At 37.8% G+C, this 25,874-nt stretch overlaps 1 protein-coding gene and 1 long non-coding RNA gene across 6 annotated transcripts in view; one reads left to right on the top strand and one right to left on the bottom strand.

Annotated features, from left to right (window-relative positions):
• The window catches only part of OXR1 (oxidation resistance 1), a 451,782-nt gene that overhangs the window by 314,568 nt on the left and 111,340 nt on the right, over positions 1-25,874 (top strand). The window lies entirely within an intron of this gene.
• On the bottom strand, positions 637-14,132 carry LOC109457606 (uncharacterized). Of its 2 annotated transcripts, XR_016021510.1 has the most exons (3): positions 12,456-14,132; positions 11,639-11,832; positions 637-3,645 (listed from the first exon to the last, which is right to left on the bottom strand). It is a non-coding gene; the product is annotated as an uncharacterized LOC109457606 (long non-coding RNA). The 2 variants fall into 2 exon arrangements; XR_016021509.1 differs by lacking the exon at positions 12,456-14,132 and having other exon boundaries at positions 11,639-12,446.

The following is a 25,874-nucleotide window of genomic DNA, read 5'->3' as shown; positions in this document are numbered from 1 at the left end:
AGACATTGTAAAGTCTTTCTGCCTTCAGTGTGAATGAGTTCAAAATCTCTTCTAAGAGCAAATGTAAATAAAAATAATAAAAATCATTTGCACCTAAAGTAGAAAAGGCTGCCACCCAGAGGTGATATGAGGCATGGAATTTAGAGCCCAAGGACTGGTAAAACGGATTGACTTATGTTGCTGCTAAGTCAGAACAGACCTACGAAACACAAATAGCAGAGTGGACACACATGAACCAAAACTGGTCTCTTTCCCACTAGGAGGTGCTCAGTCTTTACAAAGTCCCTGATGTCTGCAGGGGCAACTACTATGTGGGAGAGAAAGTGTCCAGCTGGACACTTTCTAGAAATGGAAAATACCTGCCTGTTCAAACAGGCAGCTACTGTCTGGCTCCAGTAAGCTGCTGCTCTGCAGAAATGCCCACCCACTGCTGCCAGAATTTTCAATGGAGGTTGGATTTTGGATTTTTATGCAAAACCTCCTGTTTTTTAAGTGTTGACAATTCAAAAAAAAGTTTATGAAACTTATAGACAAAACCACACTCTTCTGTGTGGGGGCCAGGTGTGGCCTGTGGGCCACCAATTTGCAATCCTTGCTTTAAAATTATCATAGATCCTGGACTCTGGAAAAGGAGCATGCACAGAACTCACTTTTTGCTTTATTAACAACCATTCACATCATTACATTTTCCAGTCACATACATTTTTCATTCACATCATTTACCCTTAAGAATGCCAGAAGTATGCCTCTTGGGGGAAAAAGGAAGAAAGACAGCATTTGTCTTGTTTTTGTGGTCACTTTTTACTAGCATGCAACAATGGTGGAAGGAGCCTTTTCCTCCGTGCTTGTGAACGAGCCCTCAGGCATAATAGGAATGAAGCATTTCCGATAAAGGTGGTAAATACAGCTCCAAGAGCAGTATTCAAAATCTCTGTAACTTGCTGCAATTAGATTCAGTACACATTTGAATATTTTGAAAATGGGGTCTGCAGCTTGTCTAACTATATATATAGGCTGTTAAGAGATCCAGGTCAGAGGAGACTACTTAGTAGGAACCCTGGTAGAGGAAAGTGTTGAATAAGGCTTTAGATTTTTAAAAATGGATTACAAATGTTTCTTCTTTAATCTTGCAATTTCAATTTACCACATATGATGTTTAAAATACAAACTTTCGCAAAAATTGCTACTGCACTTCCCTTTTATCTATTCATTCACTTAATAAATGTTTGTTGAGGACCTACTAGTGCCAAGCACCCATCTAAGTCCAAGGGATCCATCAGTTAACAAAACAGATGAAGATCCTGCCCTCAAGGAGCTTACATACCAGAACTAATAAATAATAAATTTCCTGACATGCTAGAAGGAAATAAAGTTCAACGAAAAAAAGTGAAAGTAGAGCAGGCTAAAAGGGACCAGGCCAGCAGCGTACACATTGTATTTTTTAAATCAGCAAGTCAGGGTGGGTCTCACGTGACTTTTGCACAATGACTTGCGGAGTGGATGTCGGTGTGTTTAGTTGAGTTTCCCATTTTAATTCCCCCACCCCTTTTATCAAATCAGTATAAGCTAAGTGGTGAAGAACTGGTACATACTAGACATACTGATATAATACATATCTTTAAAGCCAAGAGAAGAAGACAAATGTAATACAAGCAGTTCAACAAAATTAGAAGAATGTCTGTTTTTAGTACTTCGTATTTTCCCAGGGAAGGAAAGGAATAATATTACAGCATATTCCTATAAAGCTTTATAGCTTACAAAGTTCTTCTCACACATTTTTATTTCATGTTCATTATAATTTACTGAGCCAAGTGGAATTATCTCTTTTTATATGATAAAATGAAGCCTAAAGATTTGCTTCAGTTTCTTACCCTTCAGTGTTTCCTCATTGCTCGCCTCTGATTCCCTAAACCTCTAATCAAAACTCCCAAGGCCCTTCGTGATCTGGCCTCTGCTTATCTCTCCACGTCATCTCTTGCCAATTTCCCTTTCACTGTCTACACTCGAGCCATACTGACCTACTTCCCTTTCCCCGTTTGCTAAGCTCTCTCCTGCCTCTGGACCTTCGCACATGCTGTTCTCTGTCCCCTCCTGTAGCCACCCTCAAAAGATTCTTCTGGTCTCCACTGGGGCATCACTTCCTGTGGTGAGCTGCCTCGATTTCATCAAAGCTGAGATCAACGGCCCCAGGTCATGTTTCCCGAGCACCCTGTGTTAGCCCTATCATGGTACTAACTACTCCTCTGTAATTGCTCATTTCTTTGTCTCTGAGCTCCAGAAGAGCTCAGACTGTCTTCTCCATCACTGTATCCCCCGTGCTTAGCACAGTTTAGGGAACACTGTGGGTCTTTCAACTGATGAATAAAAGACTTCTTAGTCAGTTGTTCAAACTACACAGCACGTTGCAGTTCTACAACCTCCCATGCAAAATCTTCTAAGTCCAGGGCCTTCCACAGCTTTCTCCTGGTCATTGTAATTTGTCTTAGCACTTCCCCTTCAGAGCCCGACATGATGATTCCCCAGCCCTCACCTAAACTTTTGTGACTTATTCCAGAGGAGTCCTGCGGCTTGGAAATGGGGAAATCCATAATCTGACTGGATCAGCCTTTCCCCACCTCTTTTTTATTTTTTTGACCTACAATGTTTATAGCTTTGTCGCTTTATACATGCCTCCTCTACAAGCTTAGTGCTTCATAAGGTATGGTCTTCCAGCTCACTGCTTCTGCTAACTTCAGTTTCCATCTGCCAGGTGCTTCCTGCCCTTGTCACAGCTCTGTCACTACAGAAAAGAAGGTAGCTCTCTTTCCCTGGGCCTCTTAGAACTCCTCCAGTTTTGATAATTACTTAACAAATGTCTGGCACTTTCTCAGTCCTGTTCTCCCTGTCCTCTCTTCACTCCGTGGAAGCAAACTGGAGTTTGAGTCCTACTTTCAGAGTTTCCTGCTACTTCATCTTCTCTTGGCTAAGCAGAGATCTTCCACATGAGTGGGAAATGTCCACAGCTGTGACTCCCTCGAGCAGAACCATTAGCAGTAAACATCATTAACTCAAAGGGACGTAGTAGAGATCACAGGCACCGTAGTCCAGTTTGTCTGCCATGAATGTTTGGCCCACGATGCACCAAAGTTGCTCATTTATTTTCATTTTTCACTCACAGTAGAGCTAGAACTTCGGGAACTTCTTATCCTTGCTCACCCCTTCCAGGTATAATAATGGCAGATTGTTGGCTCCAGTGGAGAAACAAAATACACTGGAGTATTTTAATTTGAAATTTTGATTGTTTATACATCTGGCTTCCTTAGGGCCTTCAAGTAGACAGAGACCTCGGACCTACACTCCCATTTGGTTCTCGCAACCCCAGGAGGTCTATTTTACAGATGAGACATAAGAGGCTTAGGAAAGTCAAATGATCTTCCAAGCTCAGGGCCACATGGAAGTACCAGAACCAGGACATCAGCCCAGGGGCTCCTTCCATTCATACCACCTCTCACTAGCTCTTGTTTATATACAGTCTCTGTATAAACAAGCCCTCGTAGAACTTGCCCTCTTTTTAATGCCCAGGACATTGCATGAGACCAGAGTCGGTCCAGTAGAGAGTTCCTCAATCTGTTCGTCCTGCTTCGTCTTTTGTTTCATGATGAGTTCCTGAAGAGTGATAAACATTCCAATTTTGGCAAAAATTACTTACATCCTCATATATAGACTTAGAAAAACTCTTAATTAACCAGAAGGTGCAGATCATGTTGCTTAACTAAATTTTCAAAACAACAAATGCAGTTCAATGAAGTATAATGGAAAGGCGCAATTTCCAACTACAGCTCTGTACCTCAGTTTCCTTATATAGAATTTTAACTACTTGAAATACAATGAAGGAAAGAATTAAAAGCATTTTTTTTTAAACAAAGCAACCACTAAAAGTGCCAAATTATGTAAGTATTTGATCTAATAATAAAATTTGGACCAAAGAAAAAGATTATCATAAATGATGGTATTAGTGATTCACTGCTGTGTATACTGTTTGAGTCCTTACTTACTATATGTGCTTTTCAATATCATAATTTTAGAGCACTTTCTAAAAATAATCAGATATCCAGGCAAGTCTGCTTTTCTGCAAGTCCATGATATTTAGAATTCATGTTCAAAAAGTTATTATTATTAATGTATGAAATCACATCCTTGGCAAAACACATGTATCCCATGAAACAAACAAAAAATTGTTTGTGAATATCACATTATATTTCGATTTACTTACGTTTAATATTTTGTGTTAGGTAAACCAAAAGGTTGCAAAATTCAAAAGACAATTGTTTTTAAGCTACATATTATATAGCTGTATAGTAGATAAAACTAGTGTTTTTTTAATAGTTTTGGAACAGATAAAAATATCTATAAAAACAAAAGTCATAAGCAGAACTGTTGCTAATTTTGAAGTGCTTAATATTCATATTTATATAATTAGATGGAATACATTCAGGATGAAATTTCAGTATAAATTTTGCCCTTGAATATAGTCTTTAAAAATTTAATTTCACAACTGTGGGCTATCATGCCCTCAGAAAATTAATAGAAGGTACCTTATATTTTATGCAAATGTAACTGCCTTAAATTGAGCTGACTGTGTGAAGACTATATCATTGCCTACCAAATGCTGTAATACTTGGATTAAAATCAATTATGGATTATGGATCACTAATGGCTAATTGATTGGGATCATATTCAATCAAGCTTACAATATGACTTTTGAAGTTGACTCATCCTCCAAGATGACCACTAGTTTCAACAATTCCTCAAGACAATTTTTGCCTTCAGTCTCTGTTCTTACACAAAATATACCTGATCTCTATGTGGCTGAGGAAGGTGCAGGTATGAACATCTCTCTGCATAAGCACACACAGGTATAAAGGTAACCTTTCCTGTCTTGCAAGGAGCCGTGGGGATGAAACAACTCTGCAGAATCACAAGGCCTCTGGTACCGTATCCTTAGGTCTCCCACTTGACCCCATAATGGGGAAGAATCTAAGGATTATCAGAGGCAACTACAGGGTGTCCTCTTTACCCCACACCCGAGGCTTAGGTGAAGAAATAACAATAACTCATACTTAACTATAATTTAAGAAAGTGAGCAGTTTATTTCCACCATCAAAGGTTGTTAGTGGGAGGCCAAGTATTTCTGTATTTATTTAATTGGAAATAAGAAGCAACAGCAATACTGCAACTAAAGTTAAGAATTATCAATTCCTCACCAAAATGAACACCTATATTCCACTAGACCACAGGAGAACTGGTGTGAAAGACTACCATTGCAAATACTTCCTGGTATGTTCAAATTGTGGTAAAATAAAGCCACTAGTAGGCAACTATTTCAAAATCTCACATTCCAACCTCCTGAAACAGTTGAAACACAACCTATGAAAAGAAAATCCCAATTTTCACCTTGATTACTTGCTCTGTAACCAAACTGTAGATGATGTGTTCTGTTGGCTCAAAGAAATTGACCAATACCACAAAAACTTAAGACATTCAAGCCTCTTACTCCGTATTTAAATAACTGTTACTCCAGAAGAAACATGTGGATCTAAATTTAATACTATTTAAAAGGTATTTAGGTAATTAAAAATTATAGTCAAGGTGGGCTTCAAGTACAAGTAATGACATACATTACCTTAATAATACCTTAAATTTTTGGTTAGCAAGCCAAATACGTGTTTTGTTTTGTTTTTCCCTTTCCCCTATTATAAGGTGATGGACTGTTTCTGTGATAACAAGAAGCTAAGTTGTTTGTTCTGTGACAGTTCCGTGGCCCCCGTACATTCTAATTGGCTAAATGGCACCAGGACCTCAAAAGAATTAACATAATTTCTTACTGATTAAGTTTTCAAGTAGTCATTGATCATTTGTAGACTCACATTGATGAAGCAAATGCCAAGCGCAGCTTTATTAATCTGAGAGTACAATTACTATTTATTAATATTGTACTGTGTTAAATAAAAGGGGGGGTATTTTTACTCATGTTCTCAATTTTAAAAAGTACGTTTTTCCAGATTTTGATAAAGCTGGAAAATTTCCACAGAAATTGACTTTTGGAGAAAATTGTGAACAAATGAGGATGGAGACTGAGTAGGCAAGTTCACCTTATGTTACTTCAGGAGGCTTTCAGCTTAGAGAATAGTGTTACCTCCTTCTCATGCACAATGACCACATTTCTTTCTTCCCAGTTGCTCTTTATCACTGAAAGGAGAAAATATCAGCATCCCCTTTATCACATACTAATTCAGCATCTTAAACAGTAAAAATCGGGGGAATGACACAAACTCAGTCCACCACAGTAGTTTAAAATGTGCACTGATACAATATAATTGTAACTCAGTACTCTGAAATCAAAGGAACATTGAGCCCGAATTCAATATTTACATGATTAGAGAGGTTTCTTACTTTATATATCTCCCTTCAAATGTCTGAACTGGGACATGTTTATTCTATAACCAGGAACAAAAGAGATCTTTACCTTTCTTTGGGTTCACAGATGTATTGGATTGTTATCAAGTTTCTTACTGGGAAAGGTTAAGTTAATATTTTTATTACAGATAAAATATTTAAAGTGAGCCACAAGCTTAAGTAATAAGAGTATGATTTTGTAGGCTAAAATGTCAAGGTCAAAGGGGAAAGAAGGGATTTGCAAGTCATATAGTAATGACTATTTTTAGTGTAAAGTATGTGTGCCTCTATCCCAAGCACTCCCTGAACTTATCACCTTGACCTTTATAGTCAGGTGTTAAAAGAAAACTTTAGAGAGTCTAAGAGTAACAAACCCATATGCTGCTTTGGAGCCAAGCAGTTACTATAAATGAGTATATCCATCATTTGCAAATAATACAAGTGGTGGCAATTTGAGAGTATATACCCCATCTGAAATATTCAAACCAGATGAAAGGTAAATATTATGTCTTCCATAGAAACCCATCCACAAAATAAATGTGGCCTGTGGATCGGCAGTTATCTACCCTTATGATTTAGCCCAACCTGAACAGCAATTTCTTCCAACCTCTCATTCAAGGCTCAGAGCCTTTCTGAAACATTCCCACAAGTGGCAGCTCACTTCTGTTGGAACAATTCCAGTAACAAGCACTCATCAACTTTTGAAGCTACCAAGTTTTTTTGTCAATCATATCAGCAATAGTAGTGATTGATGGTAGTCTCTTTTGTTTTAGGATAAAAATAACAACAACTTGTGAACTTTTAACAGTAGATTGGTCTGACCAACAAGAGTGTAATAGGCCTGTTTTTGTGATTATTACTTGAAAGTCTATCATTGTTGAGTGTTCTAAAATCTTTGCTTCATGGATGAATCAGTTCCTTGACTGCAAAAGGGTCCTCATGTTTGGCTCTATTATTCCAGATTTACTTATGTGGTTCGTGTCACATAGGCTGATGTTAGGAAGCCCAGTTACTATTGGAGTTTGTTCATCCCATCACGTATTTACTGAGCAATCTCTTGGTGCTAGGTGCTGGGATACAGTGGAGAAAAAGACATGATGGGCTCTGCTTTCCTTAGGCTTACATTCTAGTCAGGGAAATGGACAAAACACAAGATAATTAAAAAGTTCTCTGAAGGAAATAGAGGCTGGAGAAGCAGGCAAGAGCCAGATCATGCAGGGATGTCTAGGCTGCTAGGAGTTTGGAGATTTCTAAGAACATAGGGAAGGCACTGAAAGATTTTAAGCGGAAAGAATGACATGATCTCAGGTCCATTTGCAGAGGGAGAATGCTAACAGTAGGCAGTATAGAAAAGTCAGCAAATACAAAAGGTATTAAAAAGAAAACACGTAATGCAAGATCCCATTACCCAAAGACAAGTATGGGATGAGGTGGGAGACAGGTACACAGAAGTTTGTCTTGGTCGGTTTGGGCTGGTGTAACAATACCACAGACTGGGTGGCTTCAACAACATGTATGTCTCACAGTTGTGGAGCCTGGGAAGTCCAAGATCAAGGTGCTGGCAGACATTCTTCCTAGTTCGCAGAAGGCTTTTGGTTGTATCCTCACATGGCCAAGAGAGACAGAAATCTGGTTCCTCCCTCTCCTTAAAATAAGAACACCGAACGCCTCATGGGAGCTCCACCGTCATGACCTAATCTAACTCTAATGACCTCTCAAAGGACCCACTACTTCCTAATGCCATCCCACTGGGGTTAAGCTTCAACATATGAATTCTGAGGGGACACAAACGTGCAGTCCATAACAGCTTCCTAGATTGTCATCCCTTAGTATACATTTCCTGTGTGATCTTTACCCATTGGGCATGTGCAGTAATGTGAATATGACTATGACGATAACTTCCTTGATTCATTTATGTTATATGGTAAAGGTGAAAGGATTTTGGAAATGGAATTAAGGTTCCTAATCAGTTGATGTTGTTATACCAGAAACATATCCTGGGTGGGCCTGACCTAATTGAGCGAGCACTTTAAAAGAGGGTTTAGAGATCCCAGACAGAAGTCAGAGAGATTCAGAGCAGCAGATATGCTCTCCTATCGGCTCTAAGAAGGAAACTGCTATGTGCAAACGTGGATGTTAGAACAGGAAGGGATCTTCATAAGTTTAATTTAAAAGGCTTATCTAAGGTTTTTGCAACTGATTAGTTTTAAAGCGAAAATATTTGGACTCCTATTCTTGCTCTTTCCCTCCCAAATTTATTGTCTACCTATGAAGTTTGTTGTGTTCCACAGTCATGGACTGCCTAGTTATTTGAAAAACATAGGCTGTCCATAACCAAGAGATGCAGGACAGGAAAATATGGCTATATCAGAAGGCATTACTACTGGTGGAGGGAGAGTGCAAAACTCATTCCCTGTGTTCGTGCTTTAGTACCATAAACACAAAATGTGTAATTTGTTGGACAAATCTGCATATTTATGTGAATTTCACCAACAGCTCTTAGTTGCCACCATCTGTTCCCTTTCTGTCACGTGCAGTATTGCAGATATTCTTGACAACATTGGTTTTATAGCTTTCTGTAAAATTTTGTGGGTATTGCTCTTATGGAGACTTGCAGCACAAAAAAATCCGTTTTTGAGCTCATCCATTTCCCCCTCCCCGCTGTGGACAGATGCAGAAATATATGCAGTAACAAAACTCGGTTGCTTTACTAAAGTGTTGGGTGGCATGGTTTTAAACTTGGGATAAAAAGGAGACAGGAAGAGTTTTATTGAATAAAACTGTTTACTCACTTTCTAGTACACAGCTGATTAACAAATGGTTTTACAGCTGTTTGCAATAACATAGAAGATGGGCCTTTCTTTTGATATTTGTTATGTGTTTTTTTTGGGTGTGTTCTCAGAGTTGTTTCCAAAAAGTTTATGTAATATGCCTGAAGGTTACACCAACAGGGAAGCATTGCAGAAATGAGTTGAGCTGCTTATGTATGTGTACAAGTATGTGACTGGTGTGTCTGTGTGGTCTGTGCACGTGTGTATGCAAATGATTCACACATCTCTTTTCACGAAGGGTTTGAGATAGCACAGAATGTCATTCCGAGTAAAAAGCCACATCAGATTACAATCAGTTAATAGGTCAGACGCTACCTAATGCTGTCTTCAGCTTAGATTTCTTGAAATCGTACAAATTGAAGGAGGTGAGATCCTGGGACTTCTAATTTGCACTATGGCAGAATTATTCTTTTGTGCTGAGGGCGTGTGAAGAAAAATAGAAAGGAAGGAAGGAAGACAGGAAGGAAGGAGGAAGGGAGAAAGAAAGAAAGGTGATGACTGGAGGCTCCTCTCTAGATATTCAGAAGAATTTGGAGGGGGAGAAAATAGTGGTTAATAGTATGGACTTTGGTATCAGACCAGGGTATGACTTCTCTAAGCCTCCATTTTTATTTTTTGTAAAATGGGGATAATAGGTCCTGACTCAGGTATGGTATGTATTTACCAGAGTATTTACTAGAGATGTATTAGTTTCCTGTTGCAGTTGTAACAAATTACCAAAAAGTGAGTGGCTTAAAAAAACACAAATTTATGTTATAGTTCCGGTGGTCTGAAGTCCAAAATGCATCTCACTAGGCTAAAGTCAATATGCGGGTAGGGCTGTGGTCCTTTCTGGAGGCTCTAGGGGAGGATTATTTTTATTTTTACTTCTTTTTGCCTTTTCTAGCTTCTAGAGGTTTCTGGAGGTTTCCAGTTTCAACCCTTGGCTTGTGGCCCCCTGCTATCTTCAAAACCAGCAATGACGGGTCAAGTCTTTCCTCATAGTGCCTCACTCAGACACTAACTGTCCTATCTCCATCTTCCACTTAGGAGGACCCGTGTGATTACATTGGGCCCACCGAGATAATTTTCCAGTTCAAGGCCAAGTGATTCGCAACCTTCATTCCATCTGTCCCCGTAATTCCCCCTTTGCCACGTAAGGTGGCATGTTCATAGGTTCTGGGGGTTAGGACAAAGGCTTTTTTAGAGGCCGTCATTCTGCCTAGTACACCAGAGTTCTTGACACTAAGTAAACACACAGTGAATGCTAGTTTTTGCTATTCTTATACCCTGCCCCTTGAAAAAAAAAAAAAAAAAAAAAAGAAAAAAAAAAAGAAACCCTCTCTGAATGGTTTTGTTGTTTAGGTAAGAAGATGCCAACTGACCAATGTCCCAGAAACCAGATGAGTGCAGAGCCCTCCCCACAATGCTTTTCAACACCTTTTACAAACAGTAGCTTTGGCACTCTGCCTTTAAAGCTGAACAACAAAGAACAGGGTTGTTACGGCTGACCTAAATGCACAGGTGTTTAGCTTTCCTGTTCTCTCTCTACCCTTCTTCCTTTCTGGGGGATATTTTCTGCTATGGTATCAACTCACCTGCACATATCTGATGCCCCTAAAGTGGAACAGTACTCGGCTTTCTGTGCAGCTTAAAGCACCACGTGTCCAGCTTGAGCTAGGCAACTACCCCCTAATAGTCTCCGTATCTCTGAAAACATCTCCAGAATTCAAATGACCCTTTTTAACTAAAGTCATAGCTTCCTCCCTGATGGCTTCAAGGGCAGCACCACTCTTTGTCACATAGATGCGACTATCAGGAATCACCAGCACCCCTCTACTCCCAAACACTTTCACAACCCTCTCCAGTAGTCTTCCTCACTGGTGCTATCCAAGTTCAAGCTTGTTGGGCCCTTGTCTGGACTATAGGCAAAGCTTCTTAACTCTCTCCTGCTTTCCTTCCTTCACTGGTTTGTGCCATCACCCCAGGAAGTCTCAGGTCCCTTCATTCCATCCCTCTGTCTTAAATCAATCCGTCTGCCTTAAATCAGTCCTTCTGGTTTGTATCAAATTAGTCCTTGTCAGCATGCTAAAGGGCTCAGGGAATTATTTTTAAGCACTTACCATATGGTAGACATTGTACTTAAGACAGTTTACATACTTATCCATTTAATCCTAATTCAATGCCCTGGCAGGTAGATGTCATTTCTTCCTTTTTACTAGTGAGGCAACTGGGGTATAGAAAGCTTTATTTAGTCAAAGCTACACAGTGAGTAGCACAGAGAGAGAATTCAAACTCAGATGTGTCTGATTTCAAAGCCCCGAATTATACCACTACACTGGAGCCCCACCATTTGACGTTGTTTTTAAGGAATCTGTTTTACGAATGCTCACCTTGAGTTCCTGTATTTCAGGGGCAAATCTTCCAATAGCCTAATGAGAAACATATGGTTCGGTCATCTTGGTGGTGGTTTCTGCGGGCAGCTACAGACTGCTGTGTGTACTATTTTTCATCAAAGATCTAGGACTTGTACAATCTCTCTGCCTTTGACGTGGCTTGCAGGTTAATCCAGGTGCATTTCTCATATCTAAAAAAAAAAAAAGAAGCTGGTGAGAGAAGGAAGTCATTTGCCCATGGGTGGGTGGCTTTGAGCCACATTAATTTAGGGCTTTCATGGAGGTAAATAATCCTGATAAAGCTGTTCCTTTTCCAGCAGAGATCAACTCTTAGCACCCAGTGACAAGCCAGGACATGCTTTTGTTCTTTGACCACAACACCCACAGAGGAAACAGAAACCAGTTTAGCAACTTTGTAAGTGGGTGTGAAAGGATTCCTATAAATAAAGCCTCCCATTGTGCAGTCTGATTATGTTAGGTTTGGAATTCTGATGGTTTATACCCTCCTACTCTGAAGTCTAACTGACAACCTAGTGAATTTAGCTCTAACTGATGCTTTCTAATGCATTGCATTTTTTTTTTTTAGATTCTAATTTTGATTCTTCTGAAAGGTGACCTTAATCATGAAATTTACTTTATACAATGGACTTTGTTCCCCACAACCCCTCATCATTTCGTAACAGGTTACTTTTTTGAGCAGAGGGAAAAAAAAAGCTCAAAACAGCTCAAATGAAGTGATCTTAATAATAGGAAGAATGCTCTCTAGGACCTTAAGAAGCTTTCTTGCTTGTAAAAAAAAAAAAAAAAAACACACCAAAGCAGACTGTACAGAGGAGGTCAGTTTGAGCAACTCTTCTTTATTCACATGGTGGCTTTGCCCTTATGTAGATAACGGAATCTGTAGAATTAAAAAAGAAAAAAAAAAAAAAAAAAACTGTTACGAATGCACTTCAGTAATTTAAGGAAATACCCTTTCAAACTTATGACTTCTTATATAGGAGGAAAAAATGCAAACTACTAAATGTGGTTCTTAGATTTTTGTGTAATTGTGAAAAATAAACATAGCAGAAGAAATAGACCTTAACTTGAGAACTAAAACTGTTGTCTGGAGTCATTATTAGGTTAATAGTCAAAATTGGAATGCAGACAACAGATCATATAAAAGTATTATGCCAATGTGAAATTGACTGAAGTTGAAAACTGCATGGTGTCTATGTAAAAGAATATCCATATTCATAGGAAGTACGTATCTAGGGGCAAGGGCCATGCTACATGTATGTACCCTCAAATGGCTCAGCAAATATGTACATTATGTGTGTTCATAAACATCAGAGAGAGAATAAATAAAGCAAATGGGATAAAATATTAACAAAGGTTGAATCTAGTAAAGAACACATGAGAATACGTTCATCCTAAGCAATATTAATTCACGTCTGTGAACAGAGTATGCTCAAATCTAAGTTTCCAGCCAAGAAGACTATCATAAACTCAAGACCCTAGACATATCCACTAGGGTATTCCACAGGTATTTCAACATTTTCCACATTTGATTTTATAATACCCCTTTAAACCTGAGTTTCCTTCGATATTCTCTGTCTCCCTATTGCCCTCACATTAAAATCCAAATCCTCAGTATGATTTATATGGCACAGAAAGGCTCTATTTTTTGTTTATTTTTCAAACCTCATATTGCTCCTCTCTTTCTATGTCGTAATTTATCTTATCCTGTCTCATACCACACTGCCGTCACAGTGGGCTTCTCAACCTTTCTCTGGCCCCAGGGCCTTTGCTTGTGTTAGTCTTTATGCCTTGAGCACTTTTCCTTTCCTGTTCCCAACTACTTTTTCAACAGATAATTCTATTTGCCTGACTTATTCTTCCTTTAAATCTTAACTTAGATGACATTCCACTAGGAAATGTGCACGATATCCCGAGTCTGATCAAATCAGTAATTAGAAGCAAATGTAAAATAAAATAACAAGAGGATTATTTTTGAATACATTACTGAATATAGCATGTACATATTCATTCAGTCAGTATATAATAGTTTTCCACAAATACTCATTGAACACCTGTTATATGCCCAGCAGCTTCTGATCGGGTCATTGAACAGCTGTTTATTGATCTCCTACAATGTTCCAGGTACTGATTTGGATGCGGAGACTATAGCAGTAAACCTTCTTAGAGTGTAAATTCTAGTAGAGTTGCATATTCACAAACATATAAATGTATAATACCAGTTAACGATAAGTGTCATGAAGAAAACAACATGGAAGGGGATGCTTCCTTAGATACTATTGTAAGACAGGATCTCTCCAAGGAAGAGAGGTACAGGAGCAGGAACCTAAATAAACTGCCAGAGCAAGTTCAGGCCAATGGCTGCAGAAGAGCATTCTAAGAAATGGGGAACTGCAAGTGCAATGGCCTTCGGTTTCAAAGAACATCAAGGAAGTCTGCGCGTGTTAAACTCAGGGAACAAGTCACGATGGAAATGAGTTTTTAGATCCTGTGATCCTGAGCAGTGGATCCACTCTGTCATGTCTAACTTAGTCTGTGTCTTGATTTCAATTGTCCTCGTAATTTTGTACGTGGCCTGAGAACACAAACTGGACTGCGTTTTGTGGGGAAGAACAGATATTGGGGACCAAGGACAGTGGGAGAAGAGCCTCTCTAGTTCAAAGATACTGCCCTGAGAATTACTGAGCCAGAATTGGATAGACCCTGGAGAACTGGGAAGGTGATGTCAGAGAGGTAGCAACAGATGGAGCAAAGACTCTGTCCCGCAGAAACTAGCGTCCTGAACATCCCAAATCTCTTCCCTCTGCCCTTTCCCATCCCCATTCTTTCCTGACTGTTCCAAAATTAACTTAGCCAAAATCTAGTTTCTTTTCCAGCCATTAGATGGTGATGGAGAGTACTTCTGTTTTTGAACTATAGCAGTGATTTTGTCAGGAAGTATATACATCATTTAAAAAGAAAGAAAGAATTCCAGTTTTCACATCGGTCTCCAGCCACATGGTCTAAATAGATGAAATGTTCTATAAATTTAATTTTTACACCTTTGTATGATAAAACATGTAAAAACAAAAAATAAAAGAGCATTCTGTTTTCAAAAGGATAGACCTATATGGCAATAAAATCTTGAATTATTTTCTAAAATGTTATCTATTCTGTTTTGTTTTCTTATTAATCAGAGTCTAATCATTTCATCATTTTTTCTCTTTCATTTTCTTCTACTTGATCTTTGTTGTTTCCCCTTCTTGATGTCCATCATCTTAAAGATTGTCTCCCTTTGTTGAAAAAGAAATATTTCTTTCTGATGAGCATACCCTTTCAAGTTTGTGTGAAATAAATATAAATAAGTAAGGATAAATGGAGAAACTGGAGAGGAAAATCATATGGAAAAGAAAACAGTATATGTAAGGCACATAATTCATATCTGAGGGAATTTTATAACTAATAATTATAATTTATAAAGTCAAAAGTTAAAAATATATACTGTTGGGAAATCTCCAAAGCACCATTGATTGATGTAAATATTTTAATCAAATATTAACATAATTCTTTTAGGGTGTAAAATTTTCATATGCTCTATAACTTATGTGATAACCATTTTCTTCAATAGACTTTATTATAGGCACTTGAAATCAAGCTTAAAACTTATCATTATGATCTGAGTATTTTTTTCTTTATTTCCTTTATGCATCTCTTCTCTTATGACAATTTTGAATTTCCTAAATCAGACAGTTAAGAAAAACTTTGTTTTGAAGAGTTCACCCTAAAATTTATGTTATAAGGAATGTTGTATTAACATGGCTTATCTTCTTTTTAATAATTTTTTAAATTTTCGTTTACAATTGACATACAATATTATATTAATTTTAGGTGTACAAAATAGTAATTAGACATTTATATAACTTATGAAGTGATCACCCTGATAAATCCAGTATCAATCTGACACCATATATAGTTATTACAATACTACTGACTACTGGGGGTGCCAGAAAAATGTATACAAGTGGACACTTTGGTCAACGCTGTTCAAGCAGTAGTTCGCAGTAATCAGAAGTGTCTAGACGCTGATGGTAACCGCTTTGAGCACCTCTTATAATTGCAGAAGTCACATGTGACTTGTATTCATCATTTGTTATCGGTATACATTATTACAATTTTAATACAGTTTTCCTCTCTCAAAATGTGTATACATTTTGTTGGCACCCTCTGTATATTCTCCATATTATACTTTATATCCCCATGACTACTTTGTAACTACCAATTTGTACCTCTTAATCCCCTTCTGCCTTCACCCATCTCCCCAACCACCCCCATCCAGGAACCATCAAAATGCTGTCTGTATATATGAGTCTATTTCTGTATTGTTTGTTTATTTTGTTCTTTAAATTCCATATGTAACTGAAATCATATAGCATTTGTCTTTCTCTGTCTGACTTACTCCACTCAGTTCAATACCTTCTAGGTCCATCCATGTTGTCGCAGATGGCAAGATTTTGTTCTTTTGTATGGCTGAGTAATAGCCTATTGTATATATGTACAACCTCCAATTTACCCATTCATTCATTGATGGACTCCCAAGTTGCCTCCATATCTTGTCTATTGTAAATAATGCTGCAGTGAACATATGGATGCACACATCCCTTCGAAGTAGTATTTTGTGTATCTTCAGATAAATACCCAAAAGTGGGATTACTGGATCTTTCTTTGTCTCTTGTTGTAGTCTTTGTTTTAAAGTCTGTTGTGTCTGGTATAAGGATTGCTAACCAAGCTTTTTTTTTTTTTTTTAATTTCCATTTACATGAAATATTTTTTTCCCATCCCTTTACTTTCAGTCTGTGTATCTTTTGATCTGAAGTGAGTCTCTTGTAGGCAGCATCTGTAAGCGTTTTGTTTTCTATTCATTCAACTACTTGATGTCTTTTGTTTGGAGCATTTAATCCATTTACAATGAAAGTAAATATTGATAGATATACAGTTATTGCCATTTTATTTTTTGTCTTCTTTTTCTTCTTCTTAAAGAAGTCCCCTTAACATTTCTTACAATATTGGTTTTGTGGTTATAAACTCCGTTAGCTTTTTCTTATCTGGGAAGCTCTTTATCTCTCTTCTAATTTTAAACGATAGCTTTTCTGGGTAGAGTAATCTTGATTATAAGTCCTTACTTTTCATCACTTTGAATATTTCATGCCCATGCCTCTGGCCTGCAAAGTTTCTGTTGAGAAATCAGCTGACAGTATTATGGGAGTACGCTATAGGTAATTAACTACCTTTCTCTTGCTGCTTTTAAGAGTCTCTCTTTGTATTTAACCTTTGTCATTTTAATTATGATGTCTCTTGGTGTGGACCCCTTTGTGTTAATCTTATTTGGGACTACACTTTATGGGCTTGTATGTCTATTTCTTTCACCATTTAGGGAAGTTTTTTATCATTATTTTTTCAGATAGGTTTTGAATTCCTTTCTGTCTCTCTTCTTTTGGTACCCCCAGTGATGCGATTGTTGTTATGCTTGATGTTGTCCCAGAGGTCTCTCAAACTATCCTCATCTTTTTGGATTGTTTTTTTCTTTTTGCTGTTCTGATTGCATATTTTCTGCTTATCTTCTAAATTGCTGATTCCCACCTCTGCTTCATCTAATATACTATTTTATTCACTCCAATGTACTCTTTATTTTAGTTATTGTATTCTTAATTTCTGACTATTCTTTTTTATGTTTTCTATCTCCATTTCTATGTTTCCTATCTCTTTGAAGTTCTCACTTAGATCATTGAGCATCCTTATAAACATTGTTTTGACCTCTTCCTCTGGTAGATTACTTATCTCCATTTTATTTGGTTCTTTTTCTGGAGCTTTGTTCTGTTCTTTCATTGGGGACATGTTTCTTTGTTTCCTCATTTTGGCAGCCTCTCTATGTTTGTTACTGTAGGTAGAGCTGCTATGTCTTCCAGTATTAGTAGAGTGGCCTTATATAGTAGGTGTGCTGTGGGGCCCAGTAGCACGGTATCCCTGGTCACGTGAGCTGGGTGCTGCAAGTGTGTCCCTGTGTGGGCTGTGTGTGCCCTCTTGTAGTTAAGCCTTTGTTGCTGTTTGCATGTTAATTGGAGGGATTCACCTTCAGGCTGATTGGTTGTGAGGGCTGGCTATGACTACAGCATAGGAACTGTGGTGCAAGGGCTGACCATACAGAGCAGGGATTGCTTTACCAGCAATCCCAGTCTGCCATTTGGGTATATCGTCAGTGGAGGTGTCCTGGTATTGCTTCAGCATGGTCTGAGGCAGGCCACTGGGTGTGTCGGTCCTGTGGCCTCCAGGTAGGGGCCTTGCCTCAGGCCAAGTTCAGCCTCCACCTGTGCCCTGCCCAGGGCCACTTGGTATGAGCCACAAAGCGATTTGCAGATATATTCCTCCCGTGCTGGTCTTGGTGGTCCCTTTGGAAGGCTAGGCTGTGAACTGAGGCGGCTGCTGCTACTGTTGGCCTTGGGACTGCTTGGCAAGAGGTTCAGAGCATGTTGCTTGTTTGAGGTTTGTGAACCATTGAGAGATTTGAGGAAAGTCTGCACCATAAACCAAGACAAGCTGTTTGTATGGAAAAGCCACTGGAATTCTCTTGGGTGGACCCAGAAGTTGTGTGGGGCAAGGTCTCAGGGAATCACCATAGTGAGGCAAATGGTGTTAGCCAGGTTGAGGGAGACTCAGATATGGTGGCTGCCTGTGTCTACACGCTCAGAGAACAGAGGGCTCAACAAAAAGCAATGGCTTCTTCCAGCTCTTCTATCTGGGAGAAAGCCACTCTTTCTGCCCTTGCCCTGAATCCAGACAATTTAGCTCTTCCCTGTATGTCTCTGGTGTCTTTCAAGCAGCTGCCCCAGCACTAGAGCTCAGAGCAAATAAATCCATTAGCAAATAAGTCCTTTAAGAGGAATGCTGAGACTCTAGTCACCCTCTATCTCATTCAGCCACAGTCTCCGCTGGTTTTCACAGCCAGAAGCTGTGGGGACTTCTCTTTCTAGTATTGGAACCCTGGACTGGGGATCCTGGTACCGTATTTTGCCATGTATAATGCGCACCCACATTCTTGGCCCAAACTTTCAGGGGGAAAAATGTTTCATTTTAATTTTTTAATTCAAATTTTTATTTGTTTACATTTAGATAGTTGTTTTTTGAATTATAAATGAATTTTAGCATTTATTTGGTTATTGCACTTTAATTCATAAGCATAAATAAAAGAATTGAAAACATTTATATAGATACGGAATTAGTACTATCGATGTATCATGCACATCCTTATTTTTCCCTCACAAATTTGGGCAAAAAAATGCACATTACACACACCAAAATACGCATGTGCCTGGGACCCCTTCCTCCTCAGGAGGGGCCTCTGTAGGTGAGATATTCCTCCCAATTTTTAACTGCCACATGTGGGAACCAGCTAGTTTCTCATCTCTGCCCCTCCTACCAGTCTCAAGGTGGGTTCTTCTTGATGTCGTTAGTTATAGGACTTTGGTTCAGCTAGACTTCAGGCAATTCTCAGTGATGGTTTTCTGTAGTTTAGTTGTAATTTTAATGTGGTCATGAGAGGATGCAGTGTTTACCTGCTCTGCCATCTTGACCAGAAATCTAACATGGCTTATCTTGACATGGCAGACACTATGTGAAATATCTACACATACTTTTATAGCTCTCTCTTCATAATGATAATTTAACTAGCTGGCATTTATTGTGTACTTATTACATGTCATGTACTATTCCAAGTACCTGTAATCATTTAATCCTCATAGCAGCCCTATGAGACAGGAAGTATTAAAATCCTATTTTCATAGATGAGAATACTGAAAGGCAGAGAGTTCAATAATTCACCCCAACCCTCATGACTGTGAAGTGGAAGAATGGAAATTTTAACTGTTCATCACTCTACAATGCTTTAATTAGCTGACATAGCCCAGAGAAAGCAGGAAGCAGCTGATTACTTATTGCATATTGCTGAGAAATATAACAAGAGGGAAGCGTAGACTGGAAAATGTGCACCCTACTCAGCAGGAGACATTTTTCCCAAGGGAAAAACACAGAACTTTAAGGGACTTTTTTCCTTTAGTCAGAAAGTATGTTCACCAGGAGAAAGAGAGAAGGAAATAATAAAGGCTGTGTATACCAGATGGCTGACTCACCACTGTAACCCCAGTGCTTAGACAGGCCTACCACAGACACCTGGTTGCTCAGTAAAAATCATAATTTTTTGTTACATGCTGTCCGATCTGATTTAAGGACAGCTCTTTTATGCAAGCTAAACTTACAGGAATTTTATGAGGTATTTATTTTCCATGAAGCCTAACTGACTTGAAATACCTTATGAATATCAATAATAATTGCTACTATAAGCAGTTCAAAATATCTTTTAAAAATGTCTTAAAATACCCTCTCTCTTCAAAAAGAAAATTAGTTAAATATTTAGTAAGTAACCTCATAGAGAACCTAGAAGTTTTCTCTGGACAGGGAAGATTACCTCTCTTTGAGTCCATCCCCTGGAAAACCTTGTTTTAAAACTGACACAATTCATTACTCAGCATCTGGACCACATATGTTTCCCATTTGGCATTTCACCAATGAGGGTGGGAAAGTGTTCTTTTTGGTCCTCTGCAGAGCGCATTTTGATACGGTGGTACACTACAAATCAAATTCACATCTAAAGTTAAAACTATATTCTTGACATTGTAATGTGACATTAAGAAAAGTGGTACCTGCCAACAATCAACATCTATAAAAAGGAAGATCCCATGATTCCAAAATTACCCATCTTGGAAAAACTTCTTTTTATCATAAATTTTCCTTTAGCAAATAGTCTTATCCATCCCATCTACAAAAAAATGTTGAGTTTGAATAAGCTCTAATTATGTAATCAAGCAGATGTATCCATCTCTTAAACACCCAACCAACAAATTTAATCATTTGATCAAAATCAACATGATCATAGTCAACGATAATGGGCGGCACACTTATAAATTTTTAAGAGGGTGGATCTCATGTTAAGTGTTTTTACCACAATAAAATTGAAAAAAATATATATTTTAGAAAAGTAAAATAAGACACATTATCATAAATTAGTCAATCAACATGATGTGATAACAGATATAAGGAAAATAAATCAGGAAGTAAATTAGGAAAATAAATTAAAAAATAAACTAGAACGAGAATCTAGAATAAATGCTAGAGGAGATGTGGAAGCAGTGGCCTTTCTGACTGCAGCATTAAAAATGTTTTTAAATCAGAGCTTCGTAGCAGGCTAGATCCCAAAGGTAATGAACCGCTAAGAGGAAGCAACACCCAAGAACCAGTATTATTCATTGTAACTGTGTTCATCAGATGAGTGATGGGCAGCAATAAGCACAATTAAAAAATTGACTTGGTTTTACATGAATTTGAAAGAACTACATTTAGCCGACAAGTGATTCAAGTCTAGTTCCTATTAGATTCCTAATGAGAGCAGTAAGAAGGAGCAAATGACAAAATATTGGGAAATACAAGTATGCAAATTGTGTAGATATGGCACATATATGGATATAGATATTTGCTTCTGTAGTTGCTTGTCACATGACCAATTCATAAGTGTGTTTGATAAGTGTGTGTATACTCATATGTGTGTTTTTATGGCTCTTATTCATATTCAAATACAATGCAAATATAGCATGACCACCTATGTGAGATGTAAATGTGTAAAAACTTCCTTTTGTATTTTCTGTAGAGGCTGTGTTTATGTTTTGTCTAGGGGTTTTTTTGTGTATGTGTGAGTTTCTTCTTCTAATATGAAGTCTTGCTTTTAAACAAGAGCCAATTCATTCCTGCCTTCTTCCTGCTGTTGTTGTTTCCTGGGAGTCTGAAGCAATGTTTAATTATTTGAAGATGAACATCAGAGCATCCCCCAAAACACTTCTAATCCTCTCCTTTTGCTCACCACATATAGCTGCAAAGAAACGTTCTGTCATTAATTTTCTATACATAGCTAAAGCAGCAAAACTTCGGGAAAAGCAACATCACCCAGGGTGGTTGTGTACATAACATGAAAATATCAGTTGAAATATCACTTTGTAAATGATAAAGCATTACACATATAGAAGGGACTGTTACCATTAGCATTACTTTAATGTAGTAGAATGGTTATCTGGGACTGGAAAAAGCCAGTCGTGTCATTAAGGAAAGGAATGGAAATTAATAGCTATTAAACACCTAATTATAGCAGAGTGCCAGGCACTTAACTAGAAGGTCTACTAGGCTGTGTCATTTATTTAATAGCATTCAGAGGGAATACTGCTGAACTTTTAAAGGAGCCAAATAAAGGGTTTGTAGTGGATACAAACGTAGCTCCACAGAGAAGATTAGATATCATACATTTTCATTTGATAATGAATCATATTGCCAATTTATAGCATTTCCCTCTAGAAATATGTTGGTTTGGTCAGGTGTTTTACTAGTCAATGAGTAACTTATTATGGAGTTGTCAGAACTTGGCAAAAGTGATAAATTCTGTATTGCATGCAAAATATTATTACTGTTACACAGAGTGTCATTGTTATTAACTGTTGATCATGTGAACTCAATTTTCTTTATAACCATTGTCCGTTCTTGTAGTACAGTATACTAACTTTGCACAGTTTTCAACGACTTGTACTATTTTTTTAACTTGCCCCTGAAGCCTGCCTGTTTTGGCACCCAGTGGACCTTGGACTTGCCATGATCTTTAACAAGTTGCCATTTTCTCTACCAGATGATTGGAAGCCCTGCCTCCTCAGTAAAAGACAGTATTATAAGATGTGTACATCTCAGTGAGCTGCCCTTAAAGGAGTTCATAAAAATATGATGAGGGGGAGACCAAAAAGGAAACATCCACCAAAATCTTCTCCAGGTCTCTGAAGTTTAAGGACATGAACAGGGAGTTAGCTAGACCCAGGCTAGAGGCGATGCCGTTTGCTTTCAGAGGGCTCACATGGGATGTGGACTGAGAGCAGGGCCAAGTAGGAAGGACAGAGTTATTATGGCTCTTGCATTCCTTCCATTATGAAGTGTTTAACATTATAAATCTCCTTGGCCTAATAGGAGGAAAACACAGGAAGAAATAAGTATAATGCAAAGCAGTGTATACTGTATCATGGTTATGCCGTTGGAGGTTCTGGGGTGGTGGGGATCAAACTTATGTTTGGACGGTGAGCTAACAGCATTGAACTATCTGTAAAGGTACAAAACACCAACCAGGTACAAAATATCCAGCCTTATCAAATCTAGTGCCTGTCAGTGGTATTAGAACTACTTAACAGAGGTTTGATAAAGGCGGCCATACCATTGATGTACTTTACGATAAGAAATGGTACAGAGTTAGATACTGAGTTCTGTTATCTTACTGCATAGTAAACTTTATAGGGTCAACTTAGTAACACATTATTAGAGCATGCTGGCACTGTTTCCAAAATGTTCAGTGAGCCAAGAGCAAGTCTAGAGAGTCATAAGACAGATGCAGTGGGTTTCCTGTGGGCAGAAACACAAACCTTGGAGGCTCACTCACTGCCACCAGGGGTCAGGGCCTGGCGGGAAGAGAGGACACTCTACCAGAAAGGAAGTGTTGTATTACTTGGGGAAGCACAGGAACCCAAATCCCTGTCTTCTCTTCCTGAGAGCAGCATATTGCTGTCTCAGTAGTTGGAAGGGAGGACCTCAGAAATGTTCTGCCCACGGAAAGGTATGTATCAATGCTCTCAGCTTTAAACAAGTCATTTTGCAAAGTCAGGTAAGGCTGACTTTATGTTTTATTTTCAAAATCCAGATGAGCTTTATGGATCTGTGATTGAGAGGGAGTAAAATGTTGAAATACGAATAAAAAGACTTTTTGTGCATGTATATTATTTGTCTATGATTTGCTGTAGGTGTGGCTGCTGTGATTCTATAGAAAGGCACTCCCCAAAACAGATTCAGACATATATAGAGATTTAGAGTCTGTTTTCATGTCCAGTGGCCACTTATAACAAGCCAGTAGTGCCTTTTTTCATTCATTCACAGGAAATCATTTTTCAGTAGGATTTCCATATTGAATTATCTTGCCCTTAACTGAAAAATTGTGTACAACTAGTGTATTGATAGTGATTAAGTCACATGCTCATGCTTTTATCACCACTGTGCCTGGGTTTCAAAGGCTGGTAATACATTTCATTAGGCTTTCCTAACCACCCTCTTTAAAGTTTACTTAAATGCCTTTGTTTTCCATTAGCATTTTATTCCTTTAAGTTCTCCAGGCTCCAGAGAAATGAGGAGACAAATAGATAGGAGGTTTCTTATTTTATTTATTTTTTTTAGTTTGGTCAAACAAGTCAAAATAACATTATTATTGATGGATCAATCTGTACTTTTAAAATGGGAGGAATAAAGATATAAAAAGATCTGAGGCATGTAAGTAACCTCTTTGATTTTTAATGGCATGCAGCAGATGGAATTCATTATTGACTTTTAAAAATGAAATTGCTCTATGTTATTATTTATTTATAGTTTTGCCTTTCAAAAGAAGTAATTACCATTACTAGGTCAGTTTTTCCTCAATCACCAGCAATTATGTGACAATATCAGAATGTATAATATGGTTTATCACTTAGTCATGAAGTTTAATGATATTGCAGGATATTATCCCTTTCAAATTAGTAATAAATTTATGAGCATAATGCACAGCTAAAAGGTTGAGTATCTTTTCTTTTTATTTGAGTAATTTCAACAGCAATTATTTCATGTTTTAGAGCAATTTCTTTATGAAATTCTCATTGCAGAAACAGAAATGTTTTAAATTCTGTGCTGATGATCATAACATATGAAAAATGTTAAGTAAAATATTTAGATGATTGTTTTCAGCCCAAACCACTTTTTATTTTTTATCACAAAAATCTAGAACTTTTAAGTCATCAAGGAGATTGATAACCTATCATAACAAAATTTAATTTCCAAGTAATGACCAATATTTAATCAATTACAAGTAGTTCAAATTTGAGAGGTATTAAAACTGTCTAGTTTTCAATTTTCATGTTTTCAACAATACTCAGGAATGGAAACATCTTGAGTATTAGACATGAAGTTACAGATGTTCCAAAAATGTATTAAGCCCCTTTTGCAAAGCTGATGTTTTAAACTAACATTTCATGTACAGAATAAGCAGTTATATTTTATATGATCAAGAGATCTGGTGTAGATTAGATTCAGACCACTCTTAAATTTCAGTGATGCTGCTGGTTAAATTAGATACCTCCTTCCGCTTTTACTACCTCTCCTCTAAGCCATCCCCCCATCCCCCAGGTGTTTCCTCCTCTTGTCTCCTCTCCTCTTCCCTCCTATATACCTTATACCCTCCTAGCACTTGCAAACTCAGACGTCTTTTGCACAAGTGGATCTGTTTTCTTCAACAGTGGTCATCTTTGTGAAACTGAAGGATAACAATTAATATTTCATATGTAGCACTTAAGCCTCCTTACCTAGATTATGCATTTTGCTGCTTTGTACCCATCCATAGGCACTTAATAAATGCTTATTGATTGTCTAGTAAGGTTGGATTATGACTGATTTTGAGAATTTTCCTACCCTTTGCAGTTACCAGTACTATCTTTCTTTAATTCTAACATGCACCTCTTTTCACCTTTTAACTTTTTTAAAGTCTGAAAGTATCTTATGATCAATGGCATATCATTAATTGGCAAAGTTTTCTGTTTTCTCTCTTGGCAGTGTGTCTTATAATCAGTGCTATCTTAGGTTTGATGACACATGGCAGTAAAAAAAAATAGATAAATCTATTACTTGTATAGTATGCTAAAGGTTATGCATTTAACATTTAAACTTTGTAAGAGTATTCTTTTTTTTTTCGTTTTGTGGCTTGTTCACAGCCAATTTTGGTCTCTCCTCACTACCTTCCTCCATCCTGGTTCCTTTGCACTATGGTTCTACCTGTCCTTGCTTGGACCATCTGTCTTGACTGAACACTTCTGGAAAATACTCACTGAATGTTGTTAGTAATTTAGTTACCAATATTTAACTCTAATAAAATAGAAGAATACAGGTCTTTAAAACTAAAGACCTAGGGTCATATAATGATTCTGCTCTTATGTGTAGCTTGTGATTCAATAATTATTCTCAGAGCTTCAAATTATACATCTAAAGAATAAAAATAACATGAATAACTCCTTTATCGTAGGACTATTAGGATAATTTA

This window comes from Rhinolophus sinicus, chromosome 6 (assembly GCF_057876585.1).
Source record: "Rhinolophus sinicus isolate RSI-liver-muscle chromosome 6, RSI-T2T, whole genome shotgun sequence".
Taxonomy (NCBI): Eukaryota; Metazoa; Chordata; class Mammalia; order Chiroptera; family Rhinolophidae; genus Rhinolophus; species Rhinolophus sinicus.
Note: the sequence above shows the minus strand (reverse complement) of the source record. Positions and strands in the feature narration are given on the sequence as shown.